Source organism: Saccostrea echinata, unplaced genomic scaffold, assembly GCF_033153115.1.
Source record: "Saccostrea echinata isolate AGI-Se365-2 ecotype Australia unplaced genomic scaffold, CSIRO_AGI_Sech_v1 ptg000006l, whole genome shotgun sequence".
Classification (NCBI taxonomy): domain Eukaryota; kingdom Metazoa; phylum Mollusca; class Bivalvia; order Ostreida; family Ostreidae; genus Saccostrea; species Saccostrea echinata.
The window spans coordinates 15,104,952-15,113,152 of record NW_026889755.1 but is presented as its reverse complement, the minus strand read 5'-3'; positions in this window follow the sequence as shown (position 1 = coordinate 15,113,152).

Genomic DNA, 8,201 nt, shown 5'->3' with positions numbered 1-8,201 from the left:
ATTGACAGGTTGATGATTTCTTTTCTTCTTTTTTATTATTTTTTTGACGTCTTTAATATATGCTTCTATGTATAACTCTAATTTCGAAGAATGAAAGAATATCATGAATGAACCATCAACCAATATTGCCATTACAGCTACATGTATATATCTAAAGCAGATGTTTTTTCATTAATTTGACCTTTCTACCAGCGTAAATTTATGTCATTAGATTTTAAAACATAATTTTAGGTATCAAACTAATCTTTTTGGATATTTATTTTGATGAAAATTGGAAAATATTCTTAACACATATGTATACATTAGGAAAAAAAAAAGATGTATGGACATTACTTCTTTACCCTGGATTATGAATTATTTGCAAAATCCTTAAATTCAACTTCATTCACAGATAAGTATATATTTTTCTAAGACATTATTTTTTCAGAATTATTAATATTTGAGTTAAAAGAAATCAAAACAAAAGTCCAAGACAGAACAAAATCCACTTTTTAACTTTGTAATTTGCAAGGGAATAAATAAAAGAGATTTAAGTCACAAATACATTAAAATTTAATCTTGATTCATTAAAAAATAACTATAACACAATCCTTTAAGCACCTAGAAGCTACATACCTCTTAAGTTATCGTAAGCCCTTTTTTGAATGACAAGTGAATTGAAGTGAAAGAACGATAAAACATACACAAGTACTTATAACTCCCAGACGAAAAAAGGCGTAGGGAAAAAAATCAGAATCGATAAACTAAAAAAATACTGGCCACTTAGCTAACGTATAGAACACGACAGACACAGTGATGAGTATATGCTTCAGACATTCTTCTCAGAATTTGAAACCAATCACCAGATTAGTACAATTTAAAGAGACACATCTGAAATAAAACAGACTTCTTCTACATAGTTGACCAGCATCTCAAATCTGATGATAGCTTTTAGTTCAGAAAGTTGTTAGATAATTTAGGGTGCGTGGATGTCCTTATTAACTTCAAATTCCTCCAACGCAGATCACACTTGTTTTTACTTAATTCATCATATTCACAGAGACGCATTGATATTTTATTAATGAAAATGTGAGAAATCGACAACCTATTATTTAGCGTATCTCTGCCAAACTTCCCATTGATCAATGCAAACATGCGAATTTTTCTTTAATGAGAGAAATGCGCAAAGGTTAAAATCAATTATGATACTCCCTGTTTGTGAAGAGATGTTGATAAGATAGTATGACCAAACAGTTTACAACACTATTGTACTTAATAGCTCTACAGAACAGGAAACTGAAAAATACAATGGGATTTTTAATAAAATTTATTGATACCTCCATTATCACGGGTTAACACTGAAGACTACCAAGCTTTGGTGACCTTGATTATTTATTCTGCCCTTTTCTCATCGATCTTTTCAATATTACTTCAATTGGCCTTAAATAATATATACCAAAGATAAGTAAGTACTATATTTGTACCCATTAAAGTATGATTGATATTTTAGAGTATAATTTGGGGTTCATATTTATGTGAGTTTCATATTTTAGCGAGATTCATATTTTTAGTGAGATTTATATTTTAGTAGGGTTCGTATTTTAGTAGAATTTATATTTTAGTGATATTTTTAGTGGGGGTTCCTTTTTTTATTCGAAATTATATATTTGAATGAGATTCTTATTTCAGTGGGATTCATATTCCTAGTGGACTATGTACTGGTACTTTAATGATTTATTTTCAATGGGATTTATATTTCAGTGGGATTCATATGTTAGTAGGATTCATATTCAAGTGAATTTATGTTCAAATGATACATATTTAAACACCATTGGCAAGATGTACATGTATGAAATCTTAAAAAAAACATAACAATGTTGGAGAATAATCCCAATCAAGATTAATATTTAAAATGATGCTCTGTATTATAAACTTTTCTACATAAAGTACTAGGGCGTACTATTAAAATATATGAATAAATTTCGATATATTCGTTGGCAACGTTTTTTAATTAACAATAGTTATTTCATTCATATATCAACTCTATATATCCCATTGAAGTCGAAATAAAAGATAACAGCATAAAATGCCATATCTATTTCATACTTGGATGTTTTACTGACTTAAGACACAAATGGTCAACTATCAACTGGACTATACCACAGATAGGAATGACTTCAGCTTTTCCATCGTCAGCTTTCTCTATTTATGAAGTAAAATTCCACTATCACATGTACATGATGTGTATGCCAACTGATTCGGTACGCAAGAGCATGCAGTGAGTACAATCAATTTAAAAACTGAGAGAAGCTGTTGACAAATAAGTTGATGTTACAGTCTTCAACTTTGTCATTTAAATTCAGCATTTCACAAATTCTATAGTCTTTATAATGACCTTGTTTTCAAATACAACCTATCGTTGGGCCGTATTATGACTCACAAATTGTTTCTCACCAAATTGTTAGGCCATTTTTTTAAAGCATTTTGACTACTGATTTCTGCATTTACCTGATCAATGCTGTCCGTTTTTTGCCCTTTCATGATTCATTTTCTTTACTGTATTGATGAGCTTGATCACTGTTCGTCATCATCACCTTTTACAATACTGTGGAATCATTATTGTTCGTTGGGGACCAATGTTCTTGGTCACCCTTACCCCTAAATGCACGATTATTTTGTCAACGTATTGATTCACTGAATCTACCGTATAAATATCTATACCTACGAATTTACATCCCATGAACCAGTAAATGTTTGCTTGCCCACGAACATTTACCCCCCCCCCCCCCGCCCCCCCCCCCACACACAGGTAATATTTCACTAAGGCATGAAAAAGGTGAATTTTCAGCGTCTTTGAGAAATGTGGTCTTGAAGATCTCCAATTTACCTATAGTCTTGTCCGATTTATAGAAAAAAATACTTCTAACGGCAAATAATTATTATTTGGTCCAGCATAGATTTTTAACCTATTTCGAGTATGCTGAATCCGAAAAAATATGCTGGCCTTCATGAAAATGGCGTTAAAAAGGTCAAAATGGCGATTCAAAATGGCGGACATGCAATTTTTCTAATTTTCTTTTAATGTCGTTCAAATAGGAGAAAGAATGTGTGAATATCTCACAGAGTGTAATGCAACTATAAAAATGATAAAGGAATGCTAACATTATTACTTTAATTCGAAAAATTTAGTTGTTTCTACACTTAATTCGAATTTTCTCTGCTTTGTTCAGGATTTCACATTTGCAAATATCCATACACTGCAGATTGTTTTTTTTCCTTTTGCATCTCACTATTCTACAACTGAATGATGGTACAACTGTAAGTTATAATTTGAATTTGGGAAAAATCTCTGCCATGGCCCATTCATAAGTTTGCAGCAAACAACCAAGAACATCCATTCCATCTCAATTGACTTAGAAATGTGAGGTTAACACTACATCTGCCTATCTTTATATAGTGTACTGCCTGGCATTGTGCTCGGTTTACATGCATATAAACAGAATGGGAAGCGTAATTCCTAAATTATTTTTGATGCGCGTTAGTGGACACTGTGTATTTGTTACGCAACTTAAAGACGATTTTTTGGGGTTTTTTTTGATCGGCTAATTTTCCTTCTCCTCAACCTTCTAGTGATATGTACCACAATGAGTGAATTGTATTAAACATATTTTTCTGAAGCTCTGGAAAAGACAGATATACAAATATTGGAATTTCATACACAGTATCTGATACAATCAGATGAGAAATTTTTTGTGACAAAATCACTGAAGACCAAAGAACTTCTGTTAATTTAAAAATTCAATTTTGTTCTCTATTTCTTCACCAATTTCCAATTTTAAATAACTCACACACAATATACAAAATACCTAGTGTGTATTCCCCAACACTTTCTCATAAATTTTTACTGCTAATGTTATCATTTAAGCATAGAGTCTTAAAAATATAGTACAGTATCTATGTATAAAAATCTGTAAAATTTGGGTAACGATATACATGCATTTAAACTAGAAGGATAACTGGTATTTATAAATGCATTCAATTTTATAATATTTAAAGAAGATAGAATAATACTCCTCTACCTGGTTCTCTTATAAATGAATATTGTCGCCCGAGTGGCGCAGTGGTAGAGCGTCTGCGTTAGAGTCGCGAGGTAAAGAGTTGATCTTTACGTCGCGGGTTCGAATCCCACTGTGGGACGTGGAGACCGGTCCTTCGGATGAGACCGTATAAACCGAGGTCCCGTGTCGCAGTAGGTGCTGGCACGAAAAAGATCCCTCACTGCTCAATGGCCGTAAGTGTCGAGTATAGGACAAAATTTGCAGCTCTCCACCGGCAAATGGTGGCGTCTCCATATGAGTGAAAAATTCTCGAGAGGGACGTTAAACAACATACAAACAAACAAAAACAATATAAATGAATATTCCTCTGATCCAATCCAATCTTAATTATTAATTTATGTTTAAAGATTAGGACATCCCAATCCATTTTTACCGATTTAAAATTTCTGGCTGAACACTGACCTTTTAACTTGATTATTTTTCCAAATAAAATTATTTATATTTCTAACGTTTCCAGTATTATTTTTGGAGATGTAGTAACATTGATATGACAGATAATTGCTTATTCTAGCCACATATAATGTGTTAGGGTTTGATAATGAAAAAAAACAGACTTTTTACGGAGTAGTGTATGCCTCATAAACTTTTGATTTTTCAGCTTACCATTCCTATATTCAAAATACTCAAACCCTGTAATACATGTATATACTAAAGAAAAAAGTTAACTTATTCAGCAAGGGTATAATTCAATAATTGTGCAGTTTTGCATCGTCAGCTATATTTATTTATCTGAACTTTTACTTGCCTTTTGTATCTAAAATATCTTTCAATTTACAGTACACAAATTGGCGACTGTAAGACGAATGTTGCATTTTCTACAAGGCTCTTAAATTGGTATTTCTTAAATTAAAAAAAAAAGTAGTTGAATTGTGATATGATACGGAATCGTTTGCTATATTGTTTACTTATAATGTGATGTTCTAAATTTGTAGCGAGTTTCCTGTCGTCTTAAAAGCATCTTGTTTGTCTCGACAATGCTTTTAATTAGTAAGAAACATATTCGAAGAGAAAATCTATAAACTGATCTAAACATTGCTATTAACTTCCATATGGTGCACAGGAAAGTAATATCACATAGCATAAAACTTGTTCTATTCATGCTTTAACTTTCTTGGATCTTTTAAAAAGAGAATGTACTGTAAAACTTGATAGTAAGCATGATCTTTAATTTAATAATATAACCGTACAGGAAAGTCCTAATGTATATTTTTATTTTATTTGAACTATATATTAGAGGCAGTAATAATGAGAATTTTCCTAATCCAATGTAGATGAAGAAATATTTTTCCTTTTAACTCTCAAAATTTACAATTTTATCCTTTTTAAAAAAAGTAATAAGCTTTAACAATTTTAATTTTTGAAATTTTTCTTTTAAAGATTCAAACAAAATCATAAACTAGAAATAATAGGTACCCATAAAGTATAGTAACATAACATTTAGGATCATTTAAATGTTATTTGAAATATTTAAGAGACAATGTATCAAGATAAATCAAAGTCCTTCGTTTTGCTAAATGTTTTAAGTCCAAAAAATTTAAACTCTTTTTGGAAATAAATAAAATATTACTAATTAGGTAGTTTTTAAATTTTTCGTCTAGATGAGTTACCAATGAACATGAAAACAAACTATTCGACGCTCATGATCCTTGACTTCATTCTATATATTTAATATTAATTTGTTAATGTTTATGACTTTCACATATTATTCTAAGATGATGCACTTTATCAAACTCAACAACAGATTATTCAAAATTCTACACAGTTTTGGGGAAAAAAGCAAACAAACGTTTATATTTTTTTTTCAAGAGGGATTAAGAAGAAGCATACGAAATTGAAAGCTATCAACAATAAATACTTGATTTTTTTTAAAACTGGATATTGAACAATTATTTGACAGAGAATCTTTTCAAGATTAATTTCTTCTTTGCATTCTAATTAAACATTGATTTAAGAACTTTTAGATGAATTTAAAAAAAAAAATGAATTCAAAATAAAATAAATTTGATCGCTGATATCGGTAGATATATTCGCTGGCTTAATAAAGCAAATTTAATATTACTGACTCATTTATGATTAATGCCTCATATTTCTTTATCAAGTTATTTGTATTAATATTTTTAGCAAAAATAAAGAGTTTAACATAAGTTGTTTTTTTTTCAAAGTACACTGTTGTTATATCTATATACATTGTATACTTACAAAATTAATGAAACAGTGCGTATGTAAGTTGAAAAGATCTAATATTCATTTCTAATGTCCACGATATAATATGGCTATCTTGTGATTTTGAAATATGGACAATCCGTTGGGGAAAAATAGGTATAAAGATACAAGAAATAATGTTGATTATAAAATACAGGATTTCTTTTTCTAATGGCCATTCTTCATTATGTATTTGTACATTTCTAAAAATATATAACAGATGGTTAAATGACAATTTTAATCCTTTCTTTCCATTTTTTAAATAAGGTAATGTATCTTACCAAATGTACATCGTTTCTTTTCATGAAATCGATATGTTGTATTTTAATATATATGTCTAATCCTTCCAGTTAGATTAGTTCGAGGTTTTTCCGACTGATGATAAATGAATGACATTGAATATTCTGCCTAAGGTTACCGGTATGAATTTATGAAATAACATTCACTCAGATTACCTTTGTAACGCATATTTTATAAGTACTAAGTAACAATCTGTTTTATAGGCTGAAATATTCAGCCTGCTGACACACAGAATATTGGGGTAGTTGACAACTTACAGTAAAACACGCTTATAGCAAATACGCCTATGATAAATTGACGTTTACAGCGTATTGATTTTCATTCCCCGAGGCTTTAAAATACATTGTGAATTTAACAGATAAAACGAATTACGTTTACAACGAAGCAAAATTGTCCGTCCCTGGTCTTCGTTATAAGTGTGTTTTACTCTATTATTTCTCACGGGAGTCTTTATTCAGTGACGCCTTTGTGTTGTCTATCTGAAAAAAGAAAAAAAAAACCCATAGGCCTTTAATAGCCATTTAATTCCTATATAAGATGCAAGATAATAAAAGTTGAAAAAGACACTGTAAATGAGAATTTTTTTTTTTGCTCTAGACAATTGCCATTTCTTGCACATGTTGGTTGATGTTTCTGTGTACTATTACCACAGAATTCGAACGCAGTCGATCAAAGTGATACACAAGAGGGACATTAAAGCAAGAAAAGCATTATTGCACTTCTATTTGACCATCCTTATCATTATGTTTCCTTTATTTTAACCACATATATTTTTCCTGTCGTGATATGTATATAATGAAGTAAAAATAATACTTCAATATTCAATAAACTGAGAAGTTTCAGCCCATCAAGGTCTTAATATTTTTATGCCCCGTATCGAAGATTCGGGGGTATATAGTTTTTGCCCTGTCCGTCCGTCTGTCTGTCTGTCTGTCTGTTTGTACGCAAAAACTTTAACCTTGCCCATAACTTTTAAGTGGTTGGAGCTATGGCTTTCATATTTCACATGTGTATTCCTTGTGACAAGACCTTTCTTTTGGTACCACAATATTTGACCTTGACCTTGGAGTTTGACCCAGTTTTGCAAAATTTTACCAAACTTTATCCTTGGCCATAACTTTTGAACAGTTGATGCTAGGGCTTTTATATTTCACATGTGTAATCCTTGTGACAAGAGCTTTCTTTGGATATCAATACCTTTGACCTTTGACCTTGACCTTTAAGTTTGACCTACTTTTGGAAAAATTTAACCTTCGTCATAACTTTTGAACTATTGGTGCTTCGGCTTTCATATTTCACCTGTGCATTTCTTGGGAGAAGGCCTTTCCTTGGGCACCATTAATTTTGACCATTTGACCTTGATGTTTGACATATTTTTGAAAAAAAAACTTTAACCTTTTCCATCTCTATTCAATGGTTACTTCTAGGGCTTTCATATTTCACAGGTTTATTCCTTGAGGCAAGACCTAACTTTGCGTACCAACATATTTGATTTGCATTTGAGAAAGTTTAACCTTTGCTATAATACTAAGTTGCCATACTGGGGCATCAGTGTTTCACAAACACCCCCCTTTTTTTAAGATAAAAATATTGAGTATACTA